General features: G+C 30.4%; 2 non-coding genes across 2 annotated transcripts; one reads left to right on the forward strand and one right to left on the reverse strand.

Moving 5' to 3' along the window:
* Positions 1 to 16,755: 16,755 nt before the first annotated feature.
* LOC149518443 (small nucleolar RNA R71) lies at positions 16,756 to 16,862 on the reverse strand. Its single transcript, XR_016343401.1, has one exon. It is a non-coding gene; the product is annotated as a small nucleolar RNA R71 (small nucleolar RNA).
* Positions 16,863 to 22,023: 5,161 nt separating this feature from the next.
* On the forward strand, positions 22,024 to 22,129 carry LOC149518444 (small nucleolar RNA R71). The gene has a single exon (XR_016343379.1). It is a non-coding gene; the product is annotated as a small nucleolar RNA R71 (small nucleolar RNA).
* Positions 22,130 to 22,362: the final 233 nt, after the last annotated feature.

The following is a 22,362-nucleotide window of genomic DNA, read 5'->3' on the forward strand; positions in this document are numbered from 1 at the left end:
CTAAGACTGGGAAGTCAAGGTTTTGAAAGGATTTTTGGGGTGGAATTTTCAAAGTTGGCTTTAATTTTTCCTCACCATTGGATGGTAAAAGAGCATAAGGATCACTACACAAGAATCATTGACTTTATGCAAAAAAGGAGCAAACCTTTGATTACCAATTATTACCCACTACTGCTATATTTCTTTTACTATGTAGCTTTTGACTATTTTGGGGGTTTTGGAAAGGTTTTTGTCTGCAAATATCAAAAGGCACATAAGCATACAAATGAGGAATAAGTCAAAATCGTAGGATATTAAGGTTTCCTTATGCTTAAGTCTATTCTCAATAGAATAACCCCTTGACCAAGTCCTATTCTCAATAGGATTACTTGGCAAGCCATATAATGTCCATTTAGTATTAGATTTTTGTATGTTTCTTGATATTGGATTTTAACCCAGTAAATTAAATCCAACTTAATTTATCCCAATTTTAATCTTTTAGAACATGTCCTATCATGTGTGACCTATTAGGTTCCTTTGCTTATTGGCAATAAACATAAACATTGTAATCCTTATATCTAAACTTAGATGAATCAAACCTTTTAACATTATCATTGATTCTCTAATTAGCCATTCTCATTTTTATAGATCATGATCAATGTTAGCTACATTGCCACAACCCCTAATTGCTAAAGAAAGTCAATGTGGCTTAACAATCTATCCATGCATGGTCTTGATGTATAATTGATATCCTTTCATCACTAAGCATCTCAGTTTGAACATTGGGCATGGTTTAGTGTCTACTCAATTTTTGTTCAACCATATTAAGTCTTATCCTTAACATTAACTTGCAAATAAACTTTAGACCAATTCTAAACTCTTATTTCACTTTGGCAAAAGATTTATCAGGTTAATTTAATCAAGATTAGTTAAGATACTCTCTTAATCATACAAGGTGATGAATTCCATCTTTATTACTTCATGCAACTTCATATGCCTCATGTTATACCCAGTGATACCCAACTGGATCCTTCTTGGTTAGAGGCATAAATAAAGTCAAAGTATAACATTAATCATATAAAATTATAAGTAAACTCAAGTTAAAAGATCACTTTTACAATTATCACATAAGAATGTAGTTATAGACATTATGTGAACCACCAAATAGCATTCTTATCTCAAGTTATGCTTAGTGAACTGGTTCTTGTAACAAGCACCCATATGTTAGCTCAAGTTTACCTAAACTTTAACCTATGAGATTGGTTGCTTACTTCATAAGTAAGAGAATAACCATGTGTCAGTCTTAACAGCTTTTATTAACATCCTTAATTGACAAAACATCAACTAGGAACAATATAGGAATAATGCTTTAATACAATGATGATCTCATAATTACAATGTCATTAAAATTCCCTTGCAAAGCATATTTATTCCAAGGAGTCTGTCTATAAGAAGTAAGTAATATTAATTATATGTACACAGTCTTATAGATAAAGAATGCCTTTGATAATAATAAAAATACATGATATAGCACATATCCCATAGCCAATTTGATTGCTCTTAGGGCATATTACCAACAATAGCGCCCTCCCATTGGACCACACATTAAAAATCACATGATAGAGAAATGACATGGACAATAGAGCATTTGTATTTTTTGTTTTTCCTTCCTCTAAATAGTCCATGTTTGAATTAGGATTTTAAGAGTTGAGCTGTATTATTTAAGGCCATTCATTAGCTGAAAATTGACCTAGCTTTTACCTCTAAATAGAACAATATAGAGCTAAAAAAAGAAGGCCATTTTTTAGAATTTCTCTATCTTTTTCATTGCCTTAGGTGATGCTCAGCAGACAACAACCATTGCTAGTCTTGTTAAGCTCTTTTCAACTTCTTTTAGCTTTGTTTCTTGGTTATTTCCTTAACCATTTTACTTGTATTTCATTTATTTATCTTTTCTTAAGTTTCATTTTAAATTTCAAGCACTTTTGTTGCTCTTGAATTAATGAAATTTAAGTTTTTAGTTACTTTCTTTCTAGCACTATTTTTATTTTTTTTTGCCTTGTTCTGTTTCATTTTGCTTTAAATTTCTACCTTTTTTATGTTGTTTGAGTATGCATTTGGCTAGAGTATGAAAGCCTAAGGTGACCTTTTGTTTGAGAAAACATTTAAGGGGTCCTTAACGGTTTGACTCTATTTGAGCTCAATTTTATTTTTAGTTTTCATATACTACTTTCAACCTAGATTTTCACCCATTTATGTTTAGTTTTTGGACATGCTCGCCCATTCCTTTTTTGTTTGCTTTTAAGTCTATTTTCAAGATATGTCTTCAGATTTAGTGTACCTTGTATGTACCTTAAGTTATCTAGCATTTAGGCTGAAAAGTCCATGTTGTTTTCATTTTGAATGGTGTACTTTCAACACTATTTTGTCCTTATTCTGTTCAATTTTTAGGGGTTGGTTCTTAAGACATTTGTTGCAATTTAAGTCTATTTTTTGTTCATTCATTTTGTTTTGATGCTTCCATGCATTTTTTTTTATTTTTCTTTGCAGTTTAGTATATAGATATTCTTTAGGGGTTTGTTTTTATCTTGTTAATGTTGCTTGTTAAGGTTTGATTCTGGCTAATTTTCTAGATTTTAAATCTATATTTTCTAGTTGTATAATGCCTTGTTGAGGTTGTTTTGATGCCATATTGCTTAGGTTTTAATTTCTTTTAGTTGTTTGTCACGTAATTTATTAGATGTATGTTGGTATGTGTGCTTAGTTTCTATTTGTTGCTTTGCTCCTATTTTGGTGTTTCCTACTATTTCCAATCAATATTCATATATATTTTTAGTGTTAAAATGTTTATCTTAGAGCTATTATTCATAATTAAAGTAATTATGTAAGATCTTGCATGTTTAGGATAATTTGTCTATTTAGGTTAGCTTACAGGTGTTTATCAAGTTTCTTTGTTTGTTTTTATAAGCTGTAATTTATTATTTTTCTTGGCTATTCCAAGTTCTGTTCTAGCCCCTAAACTTGATAAATTTGGTCTACAATTTGTGCTTTTAATTTGCCTTTACAATTAAGCTTGCATGTATTTGTATGTTAGTCAAATTAAGCTTCATTTGCATGTGTAGTTGTTAAAGCCTTTCGTTAGGCTTGAATTAATAAAAGTTTTTGAATTAACAAAACAAAAATTTGCGTAGCTTAAATCAAATTTATTTTATCTCAAATTGAACATTTTTTCAACCTTTTATCTTGCCAAAAGTTATTTTTGAACTAAAGCAAAACATATTCTGGAAACAAAAATGGACTTTTGGACAATTTTGCATAGAAAGGATGGATCCCCTGAGGGGAGGGATCAATCCTTTCACTTGACCCGATCGATCTTTAACTAAAGGAATCGATCCATTTTTCTTCCAGTGTCCTATCTATTGCAAATTTTTCAAAAATCAATCAATCCCCTCCCTGTAAGGATCGATTGGCTAGGTTTTCTAAATGTACTAATCGATCCTCTCTTTAAAGGGATCGATCCATTTTTTATCCAAAAGTAAAACAAGTTTCAAAATTTACAGAAAGGATTGATCCCCCTACACAAGGGATCAATCACCTAAGATAAAGGGTCGATTAGGTCCTTTACCTAATCAATCGAGTATTTTGACGATACATAAAATTGGTCTGATATTCAACTGACCCAATTGATCCCCTTATGCCCAGAAAGCCCCAACGCTAGTATTTTATCTGAAATTTTGTAGGTTTCAAGCATTAAATGAAAGCAACTGCAATCTTCCATTCTTAACATATAAATGAAGGTTTCCCACTACATTTGAAGAGTATGAAAAGCCAAGAAAACTTATTACTTCCATCTACCATCTTCTTCAAGCATTAAAGAGCATTTTAGAAAGAGAAAAATACAAAAAATTCATATTGTATCTATTTTTCTTTTAACATTCTTCCTAATCTTGATTTGTACTTCAAATTAGCAAACACCCAACCTTAGAGAGGTTTTTTAAGTTTGTAAAACACTTCAAAAACTTGTATTGTGAGGTTGTAAGCTTAAAGGAGAGGATAACCTTTAAAAGTTTATGTTGTTGATTGTATAGAGCTTTAAAAAGCTAGGTTGTAACTTTCAACACATAATGGATTGAACTCCTTGGCAAGTGGGCTGAAGGAAAGGATGAAGGTGCCTAAAACAAGGGCTGAACCTTTATAAATTTTGGTGTTTGATTTTCTATCTCTATCTCTTGATTTTAAGATTATTAGTACTTATATTTGTTGTGTTTATTTGATTAGAAAAATTGATTTGTGAATTTTGTGCTTGTTGGATATTGAATTTACAAATATTTATTATTAACCAATTCACCTCTTCTCTTGATTTAATTCAAGTCTTTGATCTCACATCTTTAATATATGTAGTGGTGTGGGTTGTAAATTGTTGTTTTCATTTTAAATTATTTTACTTAATGCCATTTTGGTTCATGATAGTTTAGTTTGCATAAAATGCACAAAATATGGTAGGACTACATTTAGAGTTACCTTGGCATTTAGTTAAGTTAGTTTTAATTGTTGTTAATTTCAATTTGTATGATAACTTATATTTATAATTTCATGCAATTATGTTTATGCCATAGCCTAATTACCATTTAGTTCATTTTAGGATTTTATTTCCATCCCCTTAACATTTATGTTCATGCATTTAAATGTCATTTAGGGTTTAGGTTATCATTTAGGGTAAATTGTATTTTTGTTTATTTTCGTTTAATTTAATTTCATATTAATTTTTATGCTTTAATTTAGAGCTGTTTTATTTAGGGTTTAAAAACTTTCCATTTTTAGTAACTTTATATTTTAGGTAATTTTCTATTTTAGTAAGTTTTAGGGTTAGCTTAAAATTTTCATAATTTGCTAGTAACCTAGGTTAAATTATTTGATAACTTAATTTTAGGACTAATTTAATGTTAATTTAGATTTTTAGTTTAAATATTCCCAGATTTCCCTTGAACCAAATATATCCTAGATATCTAATTTCAATAATTCACCTTAGGCTAGAAACCTAATCCCTGAAGAGACAATAACTTGAAATATATCCAATCTATATTACTTATGTGACCCGCACACTTATTGTACTCCTTAATGGTTAGCATCAAATATAACCTAAGCTTTACTAATTCCATTAATGATAAGGTTGATGTCAAAATCCCTTCATTAGAGATTCATTGAATTAGCTAAAAATACCCTCAAAATCAAAGAACCAAGTGAAAAATGCAAATTTCACAACTTAAATGAATAAAAAAATATTTCAACAATAAAAATCAAAGCAAAAAAAGTCTAAATAAGATATAAGCATCAATTACAAAGTAAAAAAGTATACAATTTACATATGTAGGATTTGTACTAGAAAATAAAATTATCATGCCTAAAACCATAAATTAAAATTTATAATAATAACAACCAATTAGCCTTTAATATAGAACTTGATTAATTTGAATATTGACATTATGATGAGATGTATATATACTTGTATCTGGATATACATATCCTGAAAATAATATGTACATGTTACTAAAAGTACTATATACATAACATATACTCACTACATACATATCCAAATGAGTTTCTACACCCTATAAATAATCAATATCTACCTTTTTTAACTCTAAAACCTTAAATTAAAATTTATAATAAGAACAACCAATTAACCCTAAATATAGAACTTGATTAGTTAGGATTTAGACATTATAATCATATGTACATATCCTAAAAATAATATGTAAATATTACTAAAAGTACTATATACAGATCTTAAAAGCATTATGTACCTATAAGCACTATGTACATATGATCCAAAAGCAATATGTACATACCCTCAATGAGTTCCTCGACCCTATAGACAATCAATACAAACCTTTTATTAGCTTTAGGGTAAAATACATTATAAGTCACTTGATGACTATTAAAAATATTGCTTTTCTTAAGTCATTTTAGACTTTAAATCTTGAAAATTTTTATGAATTCAATACATTTTATGCCTTAATATGTTCAATTCTTGATTTTTAGGTCTACGTGAAGACTTTAGACAATTTGAATGAAAATGGAAAAAAAACCATGGAAATCATGCAAAAGTCGTAAGAGGTTAGCCACACATGAACCATGCACTCCATGGAAAGTTTATGGATGAACATTTGGCCAAGGCATAAAGAGGTTACAAAGCCATTCAGTCATGCATGCAAGAAGTCACAACTCACGCAAAAGGTGGCAAATTTGGTGGCCCATGTTATAGCCAAACCAAAAACCTGATTGTTGCTTTTTATATCACTTACTAGTGCACAGATCGCATCAAGTAATAGTAGTAAGTGAATAGAGTATTGTTCCCACAAGAATTATGATATATTTTTTGGGTGTAAGTCAAGTACCAAAGTTGATAATCTACTGACTTTATATCTAAACAATTGGAAAAATTGAATGATTGACTTGAAAACAAATAAAGAAAGCAATAAAAAAGTAAACTATGTAGGCCAAGAAATAATAAACCAATTGTCACTTGGTAGTTTCAAGGATAGCAAAATATAACAAGATTTATAGACAACAAAATGTTTTTGTAAAGATTGAATGATTACTAATTACATAAAAAAAAAGACTGAAATAATATTTAAAACAAGATTGTAAACTAAAAAGAATGAAAGAATGCTTTAAAGAAAAGATATCTTGAATATAAAGAAAACTTGTATTAAAAGAATACTTTAAAGAAAACAAGATTGTATTGGTTCTTGTAATAGTCTATTACCCTATCCAAGATGCAATAAAACTATAGAAAATCTTAAAAAATTGAAAAAAAAAAAAAAAGAAGTGAAGTGAGATTAATAGAGATGTATTACAAGTTAAGAAAGCCTCCCTATTTATAGAGATAGGTTTGGCTAAAAGGGATTGAGATTACAGAGTATTATCTTGATCAAACACATGTCATGCTATTCATCATCTTGCAATCTTGATTAGGAGTTTCTGCTAGGCTTGATTATCTAAGACCTTGTAATTTCTTCAATCATAAACTCTTAAGATAAATCCCCAAAAGTCTTTCTTGAATTGAAACTTTACCCTTTACCTTTTGGATAGTGTTATTCTTACATAAGAACTCTTTCAAGATAGTCAAAGAGTCTCCTTTTAATAAGATCTCTTTTTGGACCAATATATGTAGGAACCATTGTCCAAGTAGGATTCTTTGATAACCAAATGCTAATAGGATTCCTATTCCAAGTTGGATTCGGCTATACTCCCATTTTGCATTGGTCAAATACTAAATAGATTAGGATTGACCTAATCTTGCATGGAATTGTACGGCCTGGCATGGCATCATGTGGTTTTCATGTCCCATATGCATAAAACCTAAAAATCAAGAAACCACACTTTAAATGCACCAAATTCAAGCAAATTTTCAAAATTATGAACTAAATGGAATTGTAAATCACTATAAACTTTACTATTATCACACCCCTACACTTAACCTTTTGCTTGTTCTCAAGCAAAATCTTCGAATTAACTATCCTAACAATTAATACAAATAAATACAAAGTCAAAGTTTCATAAATTATCAATCATGTATGATAGTATAATACAAATATAGTTATGAATCTAATTAAACAAGAAATTTATTCAAAAGTAAGTTCTCAATTTCACACAACTCTCATGAATGTGAAGTCAATTTATCTCTAATCTATATTTACAATCTAAACAAAAGCATGCAACGCATGCCATCACATATTGACTTAAAGATAAAGCACCTTCATATGTTTACTTCTCTTATCATTCTCCATTAATATTAGACTTACATACTTGACTCAAGATCAAAAGGTCTTTATCGACTTGTAATATAAAGCTTGGGTCCAGGTAGGAAAAAGGAAAATTTTAGGCTCATAACCCTTTGTTTACTTTTTCGAACATGGACTTTGATAACTTTGAAACCTTTCAAGGCTTGAAGCATCTTTATTTGATTTTTTTCCTTTTTTTTTTCATATAGCCAATTTGATTTTTGCATTTTTGCATTTTTTTTCTTTAGCCATTTAGGCTTTTATTCATTGCCTTGCCTTGCCTTGTACCTCCCTTCCTCCCAAATGCAAATTTGTTCTTTTAATTTTGTCTCTTACATGCATAAACAACATGGGTTGGGTAAAAACAATAAGAAGGATAAATCATTGAAAAGGCTTGGGCCTTTTATTATGGTTAAATCAACAAAGAAAAGAATTACATAAAGGCTCAAAAATAAAGGTACTAGGGATGTTTTCTTAATAGGTGGGCTTGAAAAAGCTCAAACAATCCAAAGAATTCCTAAATCAATGTTTGAATAAAATATAATCTAGTATTTTACCTCGAAGGTTGAGTAGGTAAATCCTAAAGTTATACTTATGCTTCAAATATTTATGCAATTTTATATTTTACAAACTTTTTACAAAAATCGAAGCACATCAAAGATCAAGATCAAAATGCACAAAACATAAAAATCACAATCCAAAGAATAGCTTATTTAAGACTTCATGTCATGCTTTCATTGCATTCATACTTATCTTAATATCATACTTAAGTCATTCATGAACAACTTATGACACATTAACTAAGATAGCATTATGAAGATTATAGCGTGTTAACTTGGTTTGAAAATAAAGAATTTAGGGATAATTTTGTAAGAATTAGAAAATAATGGTTGCACAAAAAGTTTCCCTTCCCTCACACTTGAATTACACATTATTTCACATGAAACACTAAAGCACTAAGGATAAAAGAAATACTCCCCTATCTTTGTCTTCATTTGGCCAAAACTTGTATAGGCTCCATTAACATCCTTTTAGCATATCTTCATCCCAAAGAAAATAACTTGAAAGCAAATGAAAGAATAAAAGTATACCTATCCTAAACAAAAATAAATAAAATATAAAGTTTGAAAAGGTAAAACTTACAATTACATGTAGAACTTGAGTCACCTCCTAAACAACATTAGTTTTGACCTAGCTTGACCATACCTATTGATCTAAGAATAAAACTTTTCTTTATGAGGTAGTTTCCTTTGCTGTTTACGTTTTTTTGGTATCATATACATAGATTTAGCTTTAAGAGTTAAACTAACTCTCCTAGAAGGGATCACATAAATAGGATTTAGGTTTAACTTTGGGATTGGACTAGCAAAATGGGTTTGGGCTTACATGGAGTTGGGTTTTTAGGGTTGGTCGAGTGGGTTTTCAAAATTGGGCTTTTTGGCTAATCTTTTTAGGTTTGGTTAGGCTCCCTAGCAACTAGTTTTTCCTTATTTTTCATTCTAGATATCTTTTGGACATTTTTTTCATCATTTCTAAGAATACCTTGACCAATTTTAAAGGTGATTCTCTTATGTTTGAATCTTAATGTGATCTCATAGTTATAAACATCAATTAAAGCTCTACAAGTCATAAGGAAAGGTCTACTTAAGAGAATTAGGGCCTCATAGTCTTCCATATTAGAACATCAAAATTAATAGGAAAAACGTATTTATCCACTTTCACAAGGACATTCTCCAATACTCATTGTGGTTTCTTTATAAATTTATTAGCAAATTTGATGCTAAAGTTTGGAGGTTCCAATGCACTAGCTTCCAACTACACAAAAATATACAAAGGCATTAAATTTATGCTAGAACCTGGATCACATAGAGCATCATCAAAATATAAGCTACTAATAGAACAAGGTATAGTAACATTCCTTAGATCACCTTGCTTGGTTGGAAGAATTTGTTTAAGTGTAAGGCTACACTTATTAGACAAGTCTAATGATTGTTACTTTTTGTATTATCTATAAGTGCACAAATCACATTAAGTAATAGTAATGAATGAGTAGAGTATCATTCCTATGATGATTATGATTTTAATGGTTAGGTGTAAATCAAGTACCAAAGTTGATAATCTATTAACTTTGTATCTAAACAATTGAAAAAGATTGATTGATTAACTTAAAAACAAATAAAGAAAGCAATTGAAAAGTAAATTGTGTAAGCCAAGAAACAACAAACCGACTATCACTTGGTAGTTTCAATGGATGACCAAATATAACAAAAATATTAAAAGAACTGAAAGCTTTTGTAAAGATTTATTACCAAAAATAAAGAAAACATAAAAGAATAATATTGAAAACAATATTGAAAGCAAGATTATAACCGAAAAGAACATAAGAATGCTTTAAAAAAAAAAAGAGATCTTGAATATAAAGAATGCTTGTATTAAAATAATGCTTTAAATAAAACAAATTTGTATTAGTTCTTAGACTAGTCCATCACCCTATCCAAGATATAAGAAAACTATAACAAATCTAAAGAAATTCGAGTAGAAAAGAGAAAAAAAATGGAAAAAAAAAGAGAAGTGTTATGGAATGGGATGTGTTACAAGAAAACAAAGCCTTCTTATTTATGGGGGTAGGTTCAACCAAAAGGGATTGGGATTACAAAGTCCTATTGTAAATAAAACTTTATAAATATTAGACTTTATCATAAGGTGGTATGACTAAAAATAGAGTCTTCAATTGTGGAGTGTTTTGGTCAAATAGGTCTCTTAGGCTGATCTTGTCATACATATGTCATGCCATTCATCATCTTGTAATCTTGATTAGGAGTTTCAGCTAAGCTTGGTTATACAAGACCATGTAGTTGCTTCAATTATAAACTCTTAAGATAAACTTTAAAAAAGTACTTCTTGAATGAAAACTCTAGCCATTATCTCTTAGATAGTGTTCTTCTTGCATAAAAACTCTTTCAACATAATAAAAAAGCCATCTTTTAATAAGATCTATTATTGGTCAAATATGTGTAAGAGTCTTTGTCCAAGTAGGATTCTTTGATAACCAAATGCTTGTAGGATTCCTTGATAACCAAATGCTTGTAGGATTCCTATTCCAAGTTGGATTCAGCTATAGTCCCATCTTGCATTAGCAGAATACTAAATGGATTAGGATTAACCTAATCTTACATGGAATTGCATGGCTTTACATGTCCTTCATTTGGTTTTCATGTTCCATATGCATTAAACCTAAAGATTAAGAAATCACACACTAAATGCACCAAATTCAAGCAATTTTTCAAAGTTTTGAACTAGAATGGACCTATAAATCACTGTAAATTTTATTCCTATCATATCACCATACTTAGCTTTTTGTCTGTTCTCAAGCAAAATCCTCAAATTAATTATACTAATAATCAATACAAATGCATACAAAGTGAAAGTGTCACAAATTATCAATCATGCACAATAGTATAGTGCAAAGATAGTTATGAACATAATTAAACAAGATATTTATTCAAAAATAAGCTTTTAGTTTTATACAACTCTCATGTATGTAAAGTTAATCTATCTCTAATCTATACATACAATCTAAGTAAAGAGTATGTAAAGTAAGCCATCATATATCAACTTAAAGATAGAGCGCCTTCATATGTTAACTTTCCTTAGTCCCTCTCTATTAATGTTAGACTTAAATACTTGACTCAAGATCAAAATGTCCTTATCAGCTTGTAGTAAGGCTTATATCAAGGTAGGAAAAAGAAAATTTAGGCTCATAATCTTTTGCTTACTTTTTTAAAATTGGACTTTGAGAACTTTCAAACTTTTTCAAGACTTGAGGCATTTTTATTTCAATTTTTTTTCTTTTTTTTTCCACATATAACCATTTTTGGCTTTTTTTCATTAGCTTGCAATGCACCTTTCTTCCTCCCAAATGTAACTTTGTTCTCTTTATTTTGTCCTTTACATGCATAAGAATATGGGTTAGGTAAATACAATAAGAAGGATAAATCATTAAAAAGGCATGGTCTTATTATTGTGGTTAAATAAACAAAGAAAAATATTTAAAGGCTAAAAAATAAAGGTACTAGGGATGTTTTATTAATAGGCTCAAATGGTCCAAATAATGCCTAAATCATTTCTTAAGTAAAATACAATTTAAGATTTCATCTCAAGGGTTGAGTAGGTAAATTCTAAAGTTATACTCATACTCCAAATCTTTATGCAATTTTACACTTATAAACTTTTCATAACAACTTATGCATATCAAAGATCAAGATCAAAATGCACAAAACATAAAAATCATAATCAAAAGAAAAACATACTTAAGACATCATTTCATGCTTTCATCACATTAATACTTTTCTTAATATCATACCTAAGTCATTTATGAACAAATTATGAAAAATCAACTAAGTTAGCATTATAAAGATTCTAACATGTCAACTCAGATTGAAAACAAAAAGTTTTAGGGATGTTTTGAAAATTTTTCAAAATCACATTTTGCATAAAAAGAGTTCGCTCCCCCACACTTGAATTGCACAATGATCCAATTGAAATGTTAAAGGATTTAAGGCTACATGAATGCTTCTTTATCTTTGTCATCTTGAGGTCGAAACTTGTATAGACTCTATTTGACATCCTTTTGGCATATCTTCGTCCCTAAGAAAACAACTAAAAATAATAAAAAGAATCAAAGCATACATGTCCTAAACAAAAACAAAGAGAATATAAAGTTTGAAAATGCAAAACTTACAAATAAATGTAGAACTTAGATCGTTTCTCAAGTAGCCCTCATTTTGGTCAAACATGACCATACCTAATGACCTAAGAATACCACATTTCTTTAGAAGTGAGTTTCCTTTATTGTTTACACTTTTGTGGTTTCACATATATAGACTTGGCTTTAAAAGTTGAACTATCCCTCTTAATAGGGATCATATAAACAAGATTTGGGTTCAACCTTGGGTATTTCAAATTTGGACTTGTAGGATGGATTTCCAGCTTGCATAGAGTTAGGTTCTTAAAGCTGGCCAAGTGGGTTTTCATAATTAGGCTTTTAGGCTGGTCTTTTTAGGTTCAGTTGGGCTCCTTAATAACTGGTTTTTCCTTATCTTTTATTTTAGATAACTCTTAGACATCTTCTTCATCTTTTCTAAGAATACCTTGACTAGTTTTAAAGGTAATTTTCTTATCTTTGAATCTTTATGTAACCTCATAGTTATAAACATCAATTAATCTTCTAAAGGTCATAAGGAAAGGTCTACTAAACAAGATTAGGTCTCATTGTCTTCTATATTTAGAGCAGTAAAATCAATAGAAAATCATATTTACCTACTTTCGTAAATAGGTTCTCTAATATTCCTTGTGGTTTTTTTGTAGAACTATCAGCAAATTTGATGTTGAAATTTAGAGGCTTCAATGTACTAGCTCCTAACTGCACAAAAATATGCAAAGGCATTAAATTTGAACTAGCACCTAAATCATACAAAACTTCATCAAAATACAAGTTATCGATATAGTAAAGTATGGTAAATCTCCCTGGATCATTTTGCTTTGTTGGAAGAATTTGTCAAAGTGGAGGGCACAAGTGTAACCTTTTTTAACTCCTTAAGTAGCTATTTTCATTTATGTTTTGGTGTTGGTTGGGCTACTTCAAAGGTTTTTCTTTTGGTTGACATTTTTTGAGTCATTCTAACTATTTTTATCTTATTGTTTTCCTCTTGTACTTCCTCCACCTCAAGTTGTATACTCTTAGGAGTGCTCTTTCAACTTATATAAGCTCTTTATCCTCCCTTGTCGAATTCATATATTCTTTCTCATCTTGAATTTCTTTCTCAAGGTCTTTTTCAATTTCATAATTCTTATCCATCTTTTCAGGTTCATCATCTTCTAAAGAATTATCTTGAACTTCTGCTATAAGGTTGAAACTTATAAGAATCTTTCTTGTAAACTAAAGTAATTCCTCATCCCCCATTACTGATTTTTCTTTTATGCATTCCACTTGAGGTTGTCTTACAAAACTTGGCTAATTCACTACCACAGGCTCATCCATGAAATCATCTTTATCCTTAAAAAAGTAGGTGCCTTCTTTTCCATAAGAGTATACAACATTAAACATTTCTTTACTTTATTTCATGAGGTTTGATTTTGTCTTACTAGGTAAGGTTCCTAATGGATGGTTGGCTATGGCATTAGCTAATTGGCCTATTTGGGTTTCCAAGTTTTTAATCACTGTGGTTTGGCTTTGGATTGTGGTATTCTGGGTTTGCATAAGTTGGTTAACATTTCCTCTAGAATTGACTACTTTTCTTGGGTTGGATTGTATAGTTGTTGGTTTGGGCAAAAGTTTGAGTTTTGGGTAGTGTTTTGGTTGGTTAGTTGGTTTTGAGCCCAAGAAAATTTTAGGTGATTCTTTTAGCCTTGGTTGTAAATATTACTATGAGGATTGTAAGCAAGCTTGGTTTGTTGGGTGTATTGGATGGCCTCTATCCTAAATTGGCATCTATCAGAAAAATGTGGTCCTTTACAAATATCACAAGTTATGAATAGACTTTGGATGGCTTGGACAAGGGTGATTGGAGTTTGGGTTCTTAGAGCATCTATCTTTTCAGAAAGGCTAGCTAATTGTGAAGTGATAGAAGTGAATGCATCTAACTCATAAACCCTACTAGTTCTCTTATGTACCTTTTCTCAGTACCTCATTAGAAGTTTTTCAGAGCCATTTCTTCAATTAACTCATATGCCTTTTTTGAATTTCCCATTATAGCTCCTCTAGTGGCTAAGTCTAAAGTGGTTTGCATAAATGGTGTCAGTGATAGCACCTAAAAATATAATGATTTTGGATGATTTTTGGTGCCTTAATATTAATTTTATGATTTTTAAGGTTTAATGCATATGGATAGAAAAACATCCAAACTATGCATGCAAAAGCATGTTTGGCCATACAAGAGCAAAAGCTAGGCAATAATTGCTTCTCATCACCATTTATACGAAAAAATAAAGGAATTTAAAGAAGTTCAATTGCACAATGACACTCTCGAATCATCCTTGTATTCAGCCAAAGAAAGATTCAAAGAATTTTTATTACATTAGGACCTGTTTAAGTGGCCAAGAGAAGAATTTTTATCCATGGGAGATTCTTATGCCATTAGGCCATATCCATTTTTCAAGAAGGTTCCATGCAATTCTAAAGGCATAAGGACTTTACTATATGTGAACAAAAGAAGTTGAGTTACACCATGGCTCTTTTACTTGGCCTTGAAGAAATTTTAATGCATAAAGACTCTCATCTCATTATTTCCATTCAACTAAGACTAAATCCAAGAGAACTTTAAGCACTTTCAAGCTCACTTAGATACCACCCTATTTGACCAAAAAAGTTTTTATGCAAGGAGGACTCTATTGTGTGTCTATTGAATAATAATGATAAAGGAAGAACTCTAACCATGTGAATCAAAGGAGATTGGATAAAAATAAATCACATGATCTTGTAATCCTAGCTTAGCCAAATCTACCTAGAAGATTGAATCAAGATGGAAGCAAGCAATGATAGAATGGCCAAGATGAAATCCAAAGAACCCCATTCAACCAAACTAATTCAAGACCAAGAGTCACATTTGGTTTAAGTACTTGAAAGATAAGGATCAACTTAATCTCATAGTATTTTAATTTAAATGTAATTCTTGTATACCTATCTCCTTATGGTTGAACCCTTCATTATAAATAGGGAGGCCATTCACCTCATTTCATTATCCTTCACTTCTCTTCTCTTCTCATTTTCTTCTTTATTAGTTATTTAGTTTTTCTTTAGGTTAGTTATTGGCTTAGGTGACAGATTTGCCAATAAAAAAAGCTTTGTTCTTTAATTTTTTTTTTCAATTCAAACAATAGTTATTTTTCAAAGATCTCTTTCTTTTGAAGCATTCTTTCTTCCTAAAGTTTGATTTACAATTTCTTTATTCCTTTTTACAAGTTTCAACTACTATTTCTTTAATGTTCTACAAGTTTAGTTTTATGCAATAATTGTTTTAAGTTTACTCTCTTCTATTTCAAGCATTTGACAATCCAAATTTTCTTTATTTTGAAGATTTTTATTCTTAATCTCTTTGATCTAGTTTTTGGGCTACTCTCTTTTACTTTTCAAGTGATAGTTGGTGAAGTCAAAATTTAAGCCTACACTACTTTTCAATATTTCTTTTCTTTTGCAATCAACCTTAAAATTCCATTTGTTTAGATATAAGATTTTAGGATTTCATCTTTGGTAATTGATACCAACCCAACATTTACAATTTGTAAACCATGGGGAGACGATAATGGAATACATCCATTTTGTTACTAGATATGTGCATTTGCAAGCTATACAAAAAACAACAATCAAGTTTTTGGTACCATTGCCATGGATTATAGCAGTGTTCTCAATATCAATAAGGATTTCTTAAACTTTTATAATCTAAATGCTTTTTCTTTTATTTGCTTTTATCTTTGTTTGATCTTTTCTTATTTGCATGCATAGATCTAAAAGTGTTGACTTAGCTCAGTTGATCAAGAAATTGAAAGAACTTTTAGAAAAAAAGGAAAAGAGCAATCAGAACCACTTGCACCAACACAAATGGCCAATGCAAACAATGAAACTCAAAGAACTTTAAAGGATTATGTAGTTCCCAATTCTGATGGTTTTCAACCATCCATTAAAAGGCTAGCTATTCAAGAAAATAACTTTGAGATCAAGTCTTCAATAATACAAATGGTCCAAACATTTGTGCTATTTGCAGGACTACCAAGCAATGATCCTAATCTTCATCTTTCTAATTTTCTTAGATAATGTGATACTTTTTGCTATAATGGTGTTTCTGACAATGCTATTAGACTAAGACTTTTTTCTTCTTCTTTCAAGGACAAGGTGAAAAGTTGGCTAACATCACTACCACCTGGCTCTATTACAACATGAGATGATTTGGTATAAAAATTTTTGGCAAAATTCTTCCCACCAGCCAAAATAGCTAAATTGAGGAATAAGATCACCACATTTCTGCAAGTAGATGGTGAAACACTATATGATGCTTGGGAAAGATTCAAAGAATTGCTAAGGAATTGTACACATCATGGACTACCCCAATGGCTTCAGATCCAAATTTTCTACAATGGTCTCACTCCACTTATGAGAACCATTTTGGACTTAACTACTAAAGGGACAATTATCAGTAAAACTCCTGAGAAAGCCAATGAGCTAATTGAAGAGATGGCTACTAACAACTACCAATGAGGCATGGAGAGAATGCTAAGTAAGAAATCTACCAATGTATTTGAGATTGATATAATCTCTTCTATAAACTCCCAGTTAGTTACCTTAACCAAAAAAGTATAAACTTTAAGAGCCCAACCCCAAACTAACCATGTGAATGCAAATCAAAATCAATTTGTTTCTTGTGATATCTATAAAGGAACCCATTCTAGTGAAAGATGTCAATTTAAAATAGAACTTGTCCGATTTATCCAACAATCTAAGCCCAATTACAATCCATATAGCTACACTTACAACCCTAGATGGCGAAACCACCCTAATTTTTCTTGGAACCAACCAATCCACCAACAACCAAAATAGTAACTTCCACCCTAATTCACCAACTTACAACCCACCCTAAGAAAAGAAACCAAGTTTGAAGATATGTTCACCCAATTAATGCAAGCTAGCAATGACAATATCCAAAGCCAAGCTGCATTAATAAAAAACTTGAGAACTAGATAGGTTAACTAGCCTAAGCTATAACCAATCACCCTATAGGTACCCTGTCCAGTAATACTGAATCCAACCCTAAAAGATAAGGCAAGGAAAGTTGCAATGCTATTTATTTAGTGGGAGATTTTATGATGAAAGACTCTAATGAGAAGGATGATTTCACGGATAAACTTATAATGGTAAACCTCTTCAATTTTGTAAAACAACCTGAGGTAGATTTTATGGGAAAAGAGGATATACTAGATGATGAATAACCATTAAGGCTTTAGAGAGAAATTATGGATGATTTTGACCTCATGGCATTGGAGACCCCTAAAAACATTGAACCCTATGAGGAAGGCCCTAAGGAGGAACATACAAAGATAGAATATGAAGAAGATCCTAAAGAATACATTGAAAGGCCTACTGAAGAAAGGTGAATTCTATTACAAGTAGGGAAAGCACTATTAGAAAACGTTCAGCCTGAGCCTGAAAGGATAGAAACAATTAAAAAAAAGGTAGTCTAAGAAAAAGCAAGTTGAGAGAAAGTAGATCAATAGGAAAAAGAATAAGAGGAAGTTCAAGCAAAGCCAAGGATGACGCAAGAATGTCTAGGCAATGTTTTAACATAGCACTGCCTTCCCCAAGACCTATTTAAAATGAGCTACTTAAAGAATTTAAAAAGGCCACAGTTTTGGAAGTATGTAGCCTTGAACTTCAACAACTCTTACTTAGAAAGCAAAAAGATCCAAAGAGTTTTATTATTTCTTGCAAAGTTGGAAATTTAAAGTTTGATGATGCTCTTTGTGATCTTAGCTTTAGCATAAACCTAATGCCTTTAAATATTTTTATGCAGCTAAGTTGTGGAAAGTCGAAGCCTGCAAAATTTAATATGAAATTTGCTAACAAGTTTGCCAAGCTATCACAAGGGATGTTAAAAAAATATGCTTTTGAAAGTTAGTAAGTATGCATTCACTATAGACTTTGCTATTTTAGACATAGAAGATGATAAAGCTCTAATAGTATTAGGGAGACCTTTCCTATTAACTACCAAAACTTTAATAGATGTTTACAATTCTAGCTTTACCCCTTAGATTTAAAAATAAGAAATTACAGTTTGTGACCAAAAGGTATAGTGTTTTTAAAAGTGAATATGACGTTCATGCAGCCAAGGTAAAAGAAAACCTTAGGGATTCTAACCTAGTAGATAAACCTCATAACTTTCTAATTCATAACCATTTATAAACCCCTAACTCCAACAATTCCAAACCTTTGATGAACTCAAGCTATGCTTATGTTATTCTTACTAGAAAAGTTAGTACACATCCTAAGATCAGTTCTATTTATGTCATTCCTCAAAGAAAGAGGCAACAAGGTAAACTCCCTCATAATGGGATAAGATGAGCCATAGATTTAGGAATGGTCATGCTTGATGAAAACTAATGCTGTTTGGAAGGCAGCCTAAATTTTATTTCATGGTTTATGTTTTCTTTATTTTTTTAAGACAAATATGTTTTATGTTTCTGTGTTTTGAGTTTGTTCTTGTACAGATGAAGTGAAGCAAGGAATACCTCATACAAATGAAGATTCGACCTTGAAGAAAATTTTGGGAGTATTTTTTTTCCCTTGTTTTTTGTTTTCATATATTGTTCAATCTAAGTGGGGGGAAAGGAAAGAATGCTTTGAGAACTTAAATGATTTTTGAAAATTGTGATCATATTTTTGCTTTCAAACCAAATTGACATACTAGATCTCATTGATATGCACACCTTATTGATTTTGCATAAATTTTCAAGATTTACTAAAGTATGATATGGAATTTGATTATGAATATGGTGGAACTTGAAAGGAATTCTTAAACATGTTTTTCTTTGAATATGATTTTTGTACATATGCTTTTATTCTTTTTTAAGGAAAAGCTACGATTCTTGTGAAACCTTATGAAATGTGGATTTCCATGGAAATTTAAGGATATGAATAAGTACTCTAGAATTCATTTAATCTTTAAAGTGAAATCCTAGACTATATTTGACTCAAGAGATGATCTAGATAGTTTTTAGACTGTTTGAGCCTTTTTCAAGCCACCTTGTTATGATGCATCCCTAGTACCTTTATTTTGAACATGTTATATTATTCCCTTTTATTTGTTTATTTAGCCCATAATAAGCTAATAAACTTTTTCTTTGATTATTATTATCACATCTTTTATTTTTACCTAACCTAATTGTGCTTACTTGTGTATTATGGACATATTTATTTGAAAGGAAAAGAGGTGCAAGGAATGTAAAGAAAAGAAAATAGCAAATACTAGGCAAAGCCTAATAAAGCCAAAATTGGCTAAGTTTAAAAAAATAAAAAAAGATAGAGAAAAAATCGTGAATAAAAGAATAAAATGATACCTTAAAAGTTCAAAAGTTCAAAAGCTCTCAAAGTGTTCAAAACAAAGTCCAAGAAACTTCAAGAAAATAAGCTAAGAGTTTTGAGCCTAAATTTCCTTTTTCCTATCTTGACCCAAGCCTTACATTACAAGCCTAAAAAACTTTTGATCTTGAGTCAAGTATGTAAGTTTAACATTAATAGAGAGGAAAAAGGAAAGTGAACATATGAAGTCTATTCTATCTTTGAATTAAAATGTAATGAAATGTTTTGCATTCTTTTTACTTATGTTATATGTATAAATTAAAGATTGAGTAAATTCATATGTGTAAAGAACATAAGATATTGGGAGCTTGTTTTCTAAGAAATTTCTTATAACCCTATGTTTATATTCAGTTTTATATTATGCAATAGTGCATGATAGGAATTTTATGTAAACTTTTGACTTATGAGCATGTATAATGATTTATATTTTGTTAATTTAAGGATTTTGTTTGAGGACAAGCAAAGATTTAAATGTGGGGGTATATGATAGCACCTAAAAATATAGTGATTTGTATATTAAAATGGGTGTAAAATTTTAAATTTTGGTTGATCTTTGGTGCCTTAATGTTAATTTTGTGATTTTAGGGTTTAAAGCCTATAGATAGGAAAACATGCAATCCATGCATGCAAAGGCACATTTGGCCATACAAGAGCAAAAGCTAGCCAAACCCTAATTGCTTCTCATCATTTAACCATACAATAAAAAAGAACAAAAGGGAATTTGAAAAAGTTCAATTATACAAGGACACCCTTAAATCATCCTTGTATTCAGCCAAAAGAAGATTCAAAGAATTTTTATTACATTAGGACTTGTTCAAGTAGCTAAGAGAAGAGTTTTATCCTTGGAGGATTCTTGCACTATTTGACCATATCCATTTTTCAAGAACGTTCCATTTAATTTTAAAGGCTTAAGGACTCTACTCCATGCAGTAAAAAAAAGTTAAGCTACCCCATGTCTCTTTTGCTTAGCCTTGAAGAAAATTAAAAGAATAAGGACTTTCATGTCATCATATCCATTCCACTAAAATAAAATCCTAGAGAACTTCAAGCAATTTTAAGCTCGCTTGGACACCACCCTATTCACCCAAAGAAGTTTTTATGCAAGGAGGACTTTTTGTGTGTTTATTGAAGAATCATGATAAAGGAAGAACTCTAGCTATGTGAATCAAAGGAGTTTGGATAAAAATGAATGACGTGATCTTGGAATCCTACCTTAGCTAAACCTACCTAAAAGATTGAATTAAGATGGAAACAAGCAATGATCAAACAACTAAGATGAAACCCCAAGACCCCCATTTAACCAAAACTCATTCAAAACTATAAGTCCTAGTTGGTTTAAGTACTTGAAAGGTGATGATCAACTTAATCTCTTAGTATTTGAATTTAAATGTAATTATTATATATCTATCCCCCTATTGCCGAACCCTTTACTATAAATAGGGAGGTTATTCACCTCAATTCATCATCCTTCACTTCTTCTTTGTTCTCTTTTTCTTCTTTATTAGTTCTTTAGTTTTTCTTTAGATTAGTTATTAGGTTAGGTGGTAGATTTACCAATAACAAAAGCCTTGTTCTTAAATTTCTTTTCTTCAATTCAAGTAGTAGTTACTTTTCAAATATCTCTTTCTTTTCAAGCATTCTTTCTTTCCAAAGTTTGATTTACAATTTTTATTCTTCTTTACAAGTTTTGATTGCTATTTCTTTGATGTTCTACAAGTTTAGTTTTATACAATCATTGTTTTAAGTCTATTCTCTTTTATTTCAAGCATTCAGCAATCCTATGTTTTCTTTATTTTCAAGATTTCTATTCTTGTTCTTTTAGATCTACTTTTTGGGCTACTCTCTTTTACTTTTCAAGTGACAGTTAAAGAAGTCAAAATTTAAGCCTACACACTGCTTTTCAATGTTTCTTTTCTTTTGCAATCTACCCTAAAATTCTATTTGTTTAGTTATAAGAATTTAGGATTTCACCTTTGGTAATTGAAAGCAACCCAACATTTATAATCTATAATCCTTTAGGAGATGATACTAGAATACTTTCATTTTATTACTTGATCTGTGCACTTGCAGGTTATACAAAAAGCAACAATCAGTTAGCATATTGTAGAAAATTTGAATTTATAGCCATTATGGAGGCGATGATGTTGACAATTTTGTAAGAACTCCTTGTATCTCTCCCACGCATCATATAGGGTTTCACCATCTAGTTGTATGAATGTTGTAATTTTGTTCCTCGTTTTCACCATCATAACTGGTGGAAAAATTTTGGCAAGGACCTTCTAGACTAAATCACCCCATATAATGATAGAGCCAGAAGAAAGTGAAAATAATCAACTTTTTGCCTTATCCTTAAAAGAAAAAAGAAATAGTCTCAGTCTTATAGCATCATCAAAAACACCATTGTATTTAAAAGTATCGCAAAGTTCTAAAACGTTGGAGAGAAAGGTTTTGATCATCATTCAGTAACCCTTC

Source organism: Durio zibethinus, chromosome 6, assembly GCF_047325235.1.
Source record: "Durio zibethinus cultivar Kanyao isolate XHJ-2024 chromosome 6, ASM4732523v1, whole genome shotgun sequence".
NCBI classification, from domain to species: Eukaryota; Viridiplantae; Streptophyta; class Magnoliopsida; order Malvales; family Malvaceae; genus Durio; species Durio zibethinus.